We start from the raw sequence: 12,002 nt of genomic DNA, 5'->3' as shown, positions 1-12,002 counted from the left end.
TATTATTTAAAAGCTTACTTACAGCTTCTTTTCTTCATAATCCAAAATTTTTTCATTTGAATATTAATTAATTTGCCATAAAAGGATGATATTCTCAGGCGCTGCTGAGTATGTGCTTGGTGATGTTGCAGTAGTAGGTATTTTAAAAAACAGTTTGTCAGGATCCTACATACCTGCCAGGTTGTCACGTTTTTGTGGTCAGCTAAAGACCTGACACCAGTAGCCAGCAGCTCTCTTTGTATTATAATTTGCTGCTTCTAACTGCAGTGGTCTAGGAAACCTTCTCACCAACCAAGCTACACTGTATATAGGACGTGAGTTTTAGATAATCAGAGTTATCTCTCTTCCGGCTGCTACTTTTTAAAACACTAACTTCTGTGTGCTTGATTTTACCCCCCAACCCCCACCCAAGAAAAGAAATGTCTGACCTCCAGAAAAGTGGCCGTGTGATTATCTCATGCAATTTAGAGTGACAACAGCATGTCCAAAGATACATTTTGTCTTAAAAGTAAAAATACTAAAGTGCATGCAAATTTCAAAGTCAGTCAAATTTGGCAAAGTTTTTAATTAACTAGACTATTAAGGATAATAGTGTTTTAAAACATCAACTATTAGCAGAACACAATAGTATTCACTGAAACCCCTTTATGGGTTAAGAAAGTTCTAGCATCAGATCTCTACCATGATGTCTTTCCCCGATTTAAAACTGCAAAACACATGGACCATATTTTGTCTTCATATTCTTTGATATAAAAATATACTTTTTGTGGGGAAAAAGTTAAGCATCATGATTTTTAGTGATATTTTGGAAAAGTGTAATAAGTACACGACAGAGTACAAAATCCACCTGACAGGGTGTCTGAAGACGCAGGTCCCGGCACTGCACGCCCGGTACTGCCGCTCTGGGCCAGTCACTCAGTGTGCGTCTGTAAGACTTACATTCTGCGCCAGAGGACCTCAAAGGTCCCTCTCAGGACGAAAGTGTCTGATTCTATGCTATTGCTGAAGTGGGACTGCAGCAAAATATGTATGTGTGTGTGTGTGGGGGGGTGTTTATACAAAAAGAAAGAACTGTTATGTTTACTCATTCAATAAACCCACCAGCTATTTATTTAATTTAACTCTCTGTGCTTTCACCAAGCACCTACTGCACACCCAGTACGAGACGAGGCCCAGCCCCTGCCCCCCAGAGGCTCAGCATTAGCCAGTCAGGGCAGGTAGCACCACACACAAATAAGGAGCAAAGTGCACATTCTTAGCCAGGCAGACAAGACCTTCGTCATGTAAGACAATCCCAAACTACCTTCTCGCCTCCCCTACAGCCATTCTAACCCTATAAATGCTACACTTTAAACCCACCAGTTGATCACCCCTGCCAGTGAATGTCCAGTACCCTTCCCAAGTGTCTCTGCCCTGCCCCAGCAGTCCCTCTGCCCTCTCCCCTAGTCTCACAGTCAGCCTGGTGACCTCCTTCTTTCAAGGCCCAAGTCCCATGTCATCCGTGGCTCCCCAGCTCCACTCTCCCCAGGCAGGACTGTTCCCTTCTCTGCACCCTCCCCACCTCACCCTCACATCACTGCACTTCTCACACTGAAGAACACTGTGTGTTCCCTAGCCCTATCGTCCACCCTGGGGGGACTCTTCAGGGATGGGGACCTTGCTTTGCTCCAGTTTTACCTCTGGGACTAGTGGAGTTCCAGCCACAGAGCTGTACTCAAACAGGTTGACTTGACTAGAACTGAATCGGTTGGGGGAGATGTAGCACATAACTGTAGACACTCAGGACAACAAGTGTCATCAAGGTGTAGGTTTCAAGAGTGAAAACAAAATGAGAGAAACGATTATACACACTTCCCTTGCTCATTCGAGGCTGTTGCTGTGTTCTAGATTTGTTTCACTTAATTTTATTTATTCATTCAGTCATTCAATCAACAAGCTAAATGAGCCCCCCAGGAGTCAGTATTGAAACTGCACGATATCTGTGTCGACTTGTGATGTGTCCTCTTCCTAAGCCAGTTCATGGTCCCATGCCATTGTGATGACTTACTTCAGAGTGCTGCTGGCTTCCTACAGAGCAGGTTTTAGTGACAGCAAAGTCATGAACCAATAAGGAGTCCCGAGAGGAATGCATAAGAAAAGCAACAGAAGAATGAAATGCAGCAGGCCATGAACACAACTATCTCACTTTTTAAAACAGTAATCATAAAAGGGGGAGAGGGATTCTACTGGTACCTTTTCTGAACTATACGTGCATGTACTTCATAATCATCATGCTGTAGATTCGGCAATGACTTTTCAACCTGACACAAGAGCTATTTTTCTTTAGCAATCTTTGTTTGAATAAGAAAGCTTACAAGACCTGGATCCACTATCACTGTCACTGCCATGAGCCTGTAACCCTTGGACACTGAGAAATGCGATTAACAACACTTGCCATTTGAGTGATATTCAGGTACCATGTATTGGATAGAGTGATTCTGTCACTTAGCTTCTCAAAGTTTCAAGTAGACAGAAAGAAATATGCTTCACTTAAGTCCCAGTATTTAATAAATGTTTTCTCCCTCTCTTGCTTCCAAGAGCACCAAATATTTGCATGTGAAATTTCCATGAGAATATGAGACAATTTAATACAGCTACAGGATTCATGGAACAACAACAACAACAGAAAAAAAACAACCACCAAACCAGTGTTCCTGTGATTAGGCCTGGAGTGGAAAAAGAACTGAGGTCCCCCAGGGTGTCTAGAGGTAGGAAGTGAAGGCTTTTCAGGGTCACAGAATTCCACTCGCCAGTTTCCTGTGTGCATCTTTGCACCCCTGTATTTGTGATCTCACCACGAAAACTACATCCTGCTAAAGGAACAGACCGGATACAATCTACAAAAAAAAAAAAAAAAAAAAAAAAAACACTTCTGGTTCATGGTCCAGTGATAAAGTTGTGTTCAGATGGTCTGGTTCTAGGCCCCAGGACACTACTGGCTAGTGGTGTTACTGGTTAGTAAAATATTGGGCTACAGAGAAGACTCCAAATGTTATATACACACATACAATCTCCAGTAGGCAGAAATATATATCTTCCTAAGAGATGCTAGAATTACAGACCATGAAATCATCCTTCAACTTCACTTCAGACTTAAAAATGTAATCTTTGAAATCTGAGGCATTTTTCCAATTTATTGTCTTTGATTTTGCGCTAGTCATATGAAATGCATCTATGTGTAATAGGAACAAGTTTGTTTTAATTTTTCAATGACTTAAAGATGATTTAAAATACGGAAATGTTTTATGTTTAAAAACCAGCCTTTCTGTATGACAGCACCAACTGGTTTGAGTCTAAGTACCTTTCTAAAACATTCTTGATTTGTTGCACAGATTTATATCTTTTCATGTCTCCTCTCATCATTAAGCCAATTATGAAGGAATTATTACCTTTACTCAATCTGACTTTTTATGGACTTCATTGAAATAGGCTCATCACTCACAATACACTCATGAGATTGGTCCATTGCCCAGAAGTGCACAAAGGATATTTCTGGTGAACTCCCATTAGCCTTATGAGGAGTTACATACATATGATCTTTATCAAGAGATGAATATAGACTTCTATATATTTGAACATGGTAATAGGTCCTTTCTTGCATAACTGTGACCTGCTGCTCTTAGTTCATGTGGTTGTGAGCCAGTTAAATTTAGCTGGGCTTCGTATTTCACTGCCATCCCAAGTGAATTATTAGGCACCAACTCCCTAACATCAAGTCTTACAACTCTGTGTTCAAAGCAGAAACGTCTTTGAAATCTCTCAAAGCATGACTTCATTAACAGATGACATACTTAAGTATTAGAATTAACTGTATGGATTTGTATCTGTTACCATGAATTTGTATAAAATAGCAGTGGAGCGCCCCTTAATAAGAAATTCCTTTTAATATTGCTAATCAAAACATTTTTAATTCTGTTATTAAAACAGCAGCACATGTTTGACCCAGTTATGCCTAACTTATCATTCCTCAATATGAAAATAAGTAGTTTTTCTTTTTAAAAGGAAGTTTATAAATATGCGAGGCACATATTTCCAACTCTTAATTTAAAACTGATGGCTGTAATAAGAGCTACAAAAATGAAATGTTCTTTGTTCAGAGCCATAATTCAGAAAAGGAGTTATTTTACAAAGGCTTGGAAACTATATATTTTGTATCTTCTTAGACAGAGAAAATGAATTGTTTGCAAAAGAATTCACGATATATGCTCCAGGCTATTTTGGCAAATGGATAGTATTGAGGAAATTCTATATATAGTGAGATAGAGATATACATATAGACATATCTATCTGGATTGATAGATACTACCTATGAACACTTTTCTAAATAACACTAGAGGTATTATTATAGCAACCTAGGAACTTAGATTAGGTCAGCTCCTTTACTTGGCTGCAAAAAAAATAGACCTTTTGAAAGAACTTTTCTTTTTCTTCACACTTAGGTTTTCAAACAATAGCAGGTTTCATAATATTACCAAAAACAAAGACTGCTTGATCCTTCAAAGTTACATTGAAAAGATAGTTCCTGATCTACCAAAGCTTGTAAAAAAATAACTGTAGAAACATTATGGTAGCCATAAATTTTTTTAAAAAATTGTTTTTATCATTGCCATAGTTTGTGGCTTGATTAGCCAATATTTTAGCAAATCTGGAGGCTCCTAAAGTTGTACAATTCTGAATTAAGGCTTTAGAAAATTTATTTGGTTTTCATCAGCATACAAATAGATAATTGCTCATTTTGGGGCAAAAATGCTTTATAACTAAAGTACTTTTCCCCCTGGAGGGAATCGTATTGTCATTTGTTTTTATTTTCAAAATGAAAACAAATGGCACTATAATTCCTAAGGGCAAAAATGACTTCAGTCTATTTCTTTTCCCATACACTCTCATCTATTCATTTTTGGTTAGATGGAATATAGATATAGTGCCCCCCCCCCACCATGACTTCTAGTGCCGCAAAATGTATTCAGTTGCTGTACAGTAATTAACAGCTCTTGACTGGAAAACTGCCAGCATGTACAACGAGACACTCTTCCTTTGAACACTAACAAAGTGCATAAGTAATTTATGTTGGATTAAATATCCCTAACAGGGACCCTTAAGTAACCCAATCACTTTAAACAGGCTCCACATGCATGCTCCTGTGCAGTGAAAATGTCAGACAGTGATAACCCACTAATAGCACAATTCTAACTATATTCCAGCCATTAGCATTTTATGACATCAATCCTCATTAAACCTGGCAAGGAAAAAGATACTAATGTTTCCCAATTTTACAGCCAAGGTGGAAGAGAAATGGAGAAAATGTAGACAGGTGCTGTCTCCCAAAAAGGATTAACATTTTTTAAAATGTGGTAGCAATTTTCTGTTAGTACCTTTGTTTGCATTGAAAGAGAGACAACAAAGAGGTAATGGCTACAAGGACCTCGATGGAATCCAGCCAAGAGTGAAAGAAAAGACTGGAATTTCAGCCATTGTGCTCACTGCTAAAGCACTGTGCCAACTCATCTTCCAACCCATTATATGAAATTTAATTTAACCTGCTATGCAATTAATTCAGATGTTCAGCCTATTTTTCTCATGGCAGAATCCCTCACACAATGCCTTATTTAAATATTAATCAGTCCTCTTTCAATTAGGACTAATTTGCTTCACAGGGTTTCTCTCATCTTCTGATTGCAGGAAAATGGAGGTAACTTGCAACGTTTGAGGATAATTAACATGGTATTTTTATAATACTGATACATCAAATGGGACCTTAATGAACCCTGCTGATTCCATTCAGTAAAGCATGCCTCAAAGTTATAATCAAGAGGAAAGCCATTGCCATCTGTTTAAAATACTAAGGAGCACAATTTAAACACAAAATGCTTATTTCTCTAAACTGTCTATTGTAGAGGTCTGCAAAAGTCATTTTTCTATGCAAACTGATTGTACAGTATTTTAATTTGAACCTTTTATTGCACATATACAAAACAGTGACATCTTAAGATGTAGGGGCCCTGTTTAATTAAATGTTGACAACCACAGAAATAAGTAATATTTGTTAATGTTACTTTTCTTAAGCATGCTGCACAGTTGCCGCTAAAGCAACAGTAATAAATCGTACATTTCTAATGATTCTAATATTTCCCAGCCTTTTGTTTAATATTTGAAGAACTTTTCTTAACAAAAGCCACCAAAGCTCTATGAAATGGAAAAACATAAGCATACGCTGTTCGTTTGCTGATTCTAACGTCATTAAGTAAACAGGTTAACATTTACACATAGCCAGTTGTTCACAAAGTGTTCCATCTGCTTCCAGGCAGGTTGAAGGTCAATGTTTTAGGCTTTGAGCTGTTGGAGAGTTCCTTGGTAACATCTAGGTTACTGAGGCTATTGGCTCCCAAGGTCATTATCAAAGCACTCAACATGTTCCAATGGTAATAAAACATGATTGATAACAGATTGCTTATTTACAATGTTTACACTGTAACCACAAGGATTTCCTCTGTTATCTTTTGAAAAAAGTAGGCATTACAGGTGTATGTTTTAAATAAGAATCAGAATCTTCCCTCACTGTCTTTATAAAGCTACCCCACATGCTGGGTCATTATGTCAGAAACATCACACACCAGAATTTCATTGTAAAAACAAATCCAAGTATTTGATAGACAATATCACATTCATATTAATTATCAATCAATAAAAGTATCAACTAAGTGTCTAAGATGTATTTACCACATGCAGAGAAGAAATTATTGGGGGTACTAAGAAGTACAGGCAATTTTCCACTCTGGGCTCCCCAAGAGTGGGAAACACATTCCGGTCAGGTATGCAAATGAGCAAGAGAGGCAATAGGTGTGTAAAAAGAACAATGAAGAGCTTGGAAAAAGGAAATTAGGTTGAGGCATCATGGAAAATAAAAACCCATCACTAAAGTTCTGGTATTTCGTCAGCCTCAACTAGTAGTACATTGAAATTGTTTATGTGTTTGTTACTTCACTGAGTTTAAAAATGTCTAGGACAAGATCTGTAAGTTTCTCATTTCAGAACCCACTGCAGTGCCTGTGTTTTATGCAGACTGGTCATAAGTCAATCATTTATTGATTTTATTTTTCTTTCTTTCCTTCTTTTTTTTTTTTTTTTTTTTTTTTGAGACAAGTCTCCCTTTGTTGCCCAGGTTGGAGTGCAGTGGCATCATCATAGCTCACTGCAGCCTCGAACTCCTGGGCTCTGAAGCAATCCCCCTACCTCACCCTCTCAATTAGCTGGGACTACAGGCATGCACCACCACGCTGGCTACTTTTTAAAATTTTTTGTGGAGATGGGGTCTTGCCAAGTTGCCCAGGTTGGTCTGGAACTCCTGGCCTCAAGCAATCCTCCTGCCTCTTCCTACCTTGGCCTGCCAAAGTGCTGGGATTATAGGCATGAGCCACCATGCCTGGCCTACTTATGGATTTTAATAAGATTCACATTCTCATTCATCAAATACCTTACTGAGCACATACCATATTCCAGGCACTGTTCTAATCACAGGTATAAAATAGTGCAAAAATAGATGAGGCATGTCCCTGTTCTCCAGAAGCTTAAATTCTAGTGGCGAAAAGCAGACAATTCAAAAGGTAAACCAACAAATGGAATAACTTCCAACCACACAAATCCATGAAGAATGCAAAGCAAAGTGTACAGATAGAGATTGAATGGTGGAGACATTTTTGATTGGGCAGTCAAGGAAGGCCTATCCCAGGAGGTGACATTTAGGCTGAGAGTTGAATGACAACAAGCCAGTTTCAAGTAAGACCAGCCAGACTGAGTGAACAGACTGGGCTGCAGCTTAAGGTAAGAATAAGCTTGGCTAGCATGAGGAACGTTTAAAATAAATCAGTACATAAACCAGGGAAGAACATCAAATGAGGCTGGAGAGATGGACATGGCTGGAAAATGCATGGCCTTATGTACATGCAAATAAATAGGATTTCCCCCAATGGCAATGGGAATATGTGAATCAGTGACTTCATCTGACTTTTGCTTTCTCTTTCTTTTGTAGGTAGAAAAAGGTCAGTTGGGAGTGAGACAAAAATCAAGGGGTCAGGTTACCAAGCTGGGGCAGCAATCCCCTTGAGCTACGCCCTTGGTCTGGGGACGCCAGGGATGGACAGAAAGAGACGGATTGAAGACAGGGTGAAGGGGAGCAAATGTGGGGCTCACAAGGACTTCGAGGGTGTCATCTTAAGCAACGAGGTGTCTCTTGCGAGATGGAAACCCTGGGGAAGGAACAGTGGAAGAGAAGGATCTGAAGTTCCCATGTGACTGCTTTTACGTTTGTAAAGGGAGCTGTGACACGGTAAAATCAAGTCATGAAAATAATATTCAATATTACTTAAGGTTTTCATATTAACTATTATATTTACCATAAATGCAATAATTTATTATGAGTGACTCCTCCAATGATTATTCTTCTCAGTTTTTGCAATAGCTACTTCCTTGTTGGGTCACCAGCACCCCACGCAGTCTGATGCCTGGGAACCCTGGCTCCTGCAGTCACCTCTGACTTTGTGTCCAGCTCGTGCCTGTGCTTTCTTTAATACTAATGAAGCAAATACTCATGATTGCTTTGTGAGTGCCAGGCACTGTGTCAGGTGCTTAAATGACATTATTTCAAGCTCATAGAAACCCTATGAGGTCAATAATATCCCAATTTTATATAATAAGAAACCAAGGGTAAAAGAACTTGAGATTCAGTTTGGATGTCCCTCCTAAGAAGACACTTCTGATGGCCAAGGCCTGGCTAGGCCCTTCCTCTCTAGATCCTCTGGTCACATCTCTCCGTTAGGAGTCAGAGATGGTTTAAGACATGGCCCCAAATTCTTTGACACTCCTCCTCAGAGATCTTTGAAGGCAGAAATCACATTCTGACTCAGGTTCCCCTTTCTGTCACCAGGCTGGTGTCCCTAGCACATAGTAGGGCACTAAAAAAAAAAATAAAACACTTGCTAACAATAAACTTAATCGATAGTGGTTACAAGAGAGTGGGCAGAGGGAAGAATGGGGAGCTATGGTTCGAGGGATACAGAGTTTCAGTTTAAAGTTTCAGGAGATGGATGGTGGTGACAGTTGCACAACAATGTCAAATTACTTAATGCCACTGGACCTGTACATTTAAAAATGGTTCAAATGATAAATCTTCTATGACGTGAATTTGCCACAATAATAATAACAAGATCAGTGCCCAGTCTCCACTTTTGCCAGCACGGAGGGATCAGCTAGAATTGATTCTGGACACGAATGTCAATGTCTGCTAAACTACGAGTTAGGAGACTCTATCACAGAGAAAAGTGGTCTTCTCAGGTGGGAGCAAGTCATAATTACATATCCCATCTCTCTACCGTGTCCGCGGAAGAAAACTTTGAACACCGCATCATATGGAAAGACTGTGTTCAAAGCACATTGTCTCAGCTCTTGAACGGTCTGTTCTACAGATGCGTTTTCTGGAAGCAAGAGGAGCAGGTGGTACTGCCACCGTGACCTCAGCAAATTAGGCTGCCTCAACACAGGTTTCTAGAGTAATTTTTAGCTGCTCCTGCCCTTTCAGCCCGAAGTCCTTGGAATCCTCAGGGAAGCACGCTGAAAGAAAATGTACCCAAAATAAACATCTGCTGGGAGCCCAGATTTTGATGCGCACATGTCCCATCTATAAAGGGACCTTGCAGGCGTCTGCCACAACTGCAGTTCCAGTCTGACTGACAGAGGCCACATTCTGGAGAACCCTGCCTGCAATGCCCAGGCACTCTTCCTGGTCTCCCATCCAATTACTTACCCGTCCGCAGCTTGTGAGATTGTTATCTGTCTCACAGTTTAAAGACAGAACGGCTGCCAACAGGCCAAAACGATCATTAATAAGTTAACTGTTACCAGATAAGATTGAAATCTATGCCAGTTCTATTTTAAAGTAATCTCTACTATAATTACTACACAAACTGCTGCCACAATGCAAAACTCTGACGCAGGAGCGAGGCGGTGAGGTTAGGCGTCCACTCCCAACTAAACTGGAGTGTGGCCTCGTGTGTGTACTCTTCCAGCACCCCACCCTATCTGACCCCTCCACCCCCACGAAGAGCAATATATAGTGCTTAAAATAGATTACCAATGAAAGCAACACTGTACACAACCTCCTATCTCCTTAAAAACGAAACAGAATGGCTTGGTTCTTCCTGTTTGGGTCATCTGAGAGCACAGGCCCACTGTTGGCAGGAAAAGCTGCAATCTCCCTGCACCCTCCACCTAAGCGAATGCCAAGATGCCTTCCTACCCAGCCTCCCATCTTCGCCCACCAGCTCACCATCATCCCATTTTGCAGTTGGACTTTTAGCAAGTTAGGGAAAGAAAAGGCAACAATAATTAAAACAAATAACCCACACAGATACTTTTCAAAGGGCTTCCAAACATGAGCTCATTTTATCTGCACGGCAGCTCTGTGACGTAGGAATGATTATAATCCCCATTTCATGGATGAGAAAATTTAGACCCATGGATGTTAAGGACCAGCTCAAAGTCTCAGGGTTAGGAAGCAGAAGGGAAGAGGGAAAGGAGAAAGGCCTAGAGGGGCCTGAGGAAGTCCTGCTCTGATCCTCCCATGTGTGGGTCAAGAACACCTTCCCTCCCAACCACACCCCAAGCTCCAACTTACTATGAAAACCACTTTCATAGGATGCTTACAATATTCTTCATTAGCCTACTCTAGTACTGAATAATTCAACATTTGTCCAACTAGATTTCGGTTGAAAAAATAATAAATGAGTATGTTAAACCTGTCAAATAGTACTAAGTGATACACAGTAGCAATCATATTCTTCCCAGCCCAGCACCCTGGAAAGGCACCCACTGGGGACCCTTCTCATGTATCCTGTAGCCACAGTTCTGAACATTCAGTAAACCTACAGCTCTGCTGAAAGAATGTTCTAGAATGTTCTCTACCTGTTGCTCTCTCAGCCTATTTCCTCTTGTTCTGTCCTCTATAAAAACTAACAGGCCAATGTTGTCTATAAAAATATGAGCCCACATACTTATTCTAATAAAACAATAGATTTCTATTGCTAAGCAACATAAATGTGTGTGTAGATTAAAATTAGAACCAATAACTTAATTCGAGTTATGATGACTACAGTAAAACAGTAATTCCCAAATTATGCCTAACTTCCACTGCTATTTTTATATTTGCTTAAGCAAAGAAAAACCATGCATTTCATTGCTGACCTATAATCTCTTCAGAACCCATAAACAGCCACTCACTTTTTTATCATTTATTCATTTACTCAACAAAACATTTAGTGGAAAATATTATGTGTCAAAGGTGTTAGATCCTGAGGCTGCAAAACCTAAACTTGTCTGAGGACAGAAATCTTATTTTTCTTTTGAGATCAGAAGTCACCGCAGCCTGTGAATGACAAGTAATCATAATAAAAACAGTGATGATGCAAATGAGGGTGCTGATGACAGTGCACACTTTACCGCGTGCCAGCTGATAGGTGGGCACTGTTCCGGTTGCTCTACACACCTGAGCTCACTGAAGCTGTACACTATAATACAGGCAGTCACTACAACATTATACTCACTTTACAGAGGAGGACATGGCCCAGAGAGGTGGGAACTCAAGTCACACAGTTTCCGGTTGCCCCTCCAGCCCAGGCACTAACCCCACTGTTTGCCTCTAGCCATCACGTGAGGTGGCCCCGGCAGTCTTACTCACAGTGTTCCGGCTGCTCAGGGAAAGAAAGGCAGCTCAGACTTGCAGTGCTGGGGAGAGGGTACTAGCGAAGCTTCCAGGAGGAGGTGCTCTTTGAGTGGAATTTTTTAGGCATGAACAAGAGCAATTAGGTGAAAGGGATGGGTAGGGAGCATTCTTCTCTCCTGGAAAGGGAATACAATGTGGAAAAGCATTGAGAACAGCTGACCCCTTGGGAACAAGACGGATTGCAGGTTACATT

The 12,002-nt window shown here is 40.3% G+C and overlaps 1 protein-coding gene across 1 annotated transcript in view; it reads right to left on the bottom strand.

Annotated features, from left to right (window-relative positions):
* TOX (thymocyte selection associated high mobility group box) overlaps positions 1 to 12,002 on the bottom strand; it is a 293,503-nt gene that overhangs the window by 204,101 nt on the left and 77,400 nt on the right. The gene's annotated exons all lie outside the window — the stretch shown is intronic.

Source organism: Microcebus murinus, chromosome 7 (genome assembly GCF_040939455.1).
Source record: "Microcebus murinus isolate Inina chromosome 7, M.murinus_Inina_mat1.0, whole genome shotgun sequence".
In the NCBI taxonomy this organism is placed as follows: Eukaryota; Metazoa; Chordata; class Mammalia; order Primates; family Cheirogaleidae; genus Microcebus; species Microcebus murinus.
The sequence above is the reverse complement of the archived record's forward strand: the minus strand, read 5'-3'. Positions and strand labels throughout refer to the sequence as shown.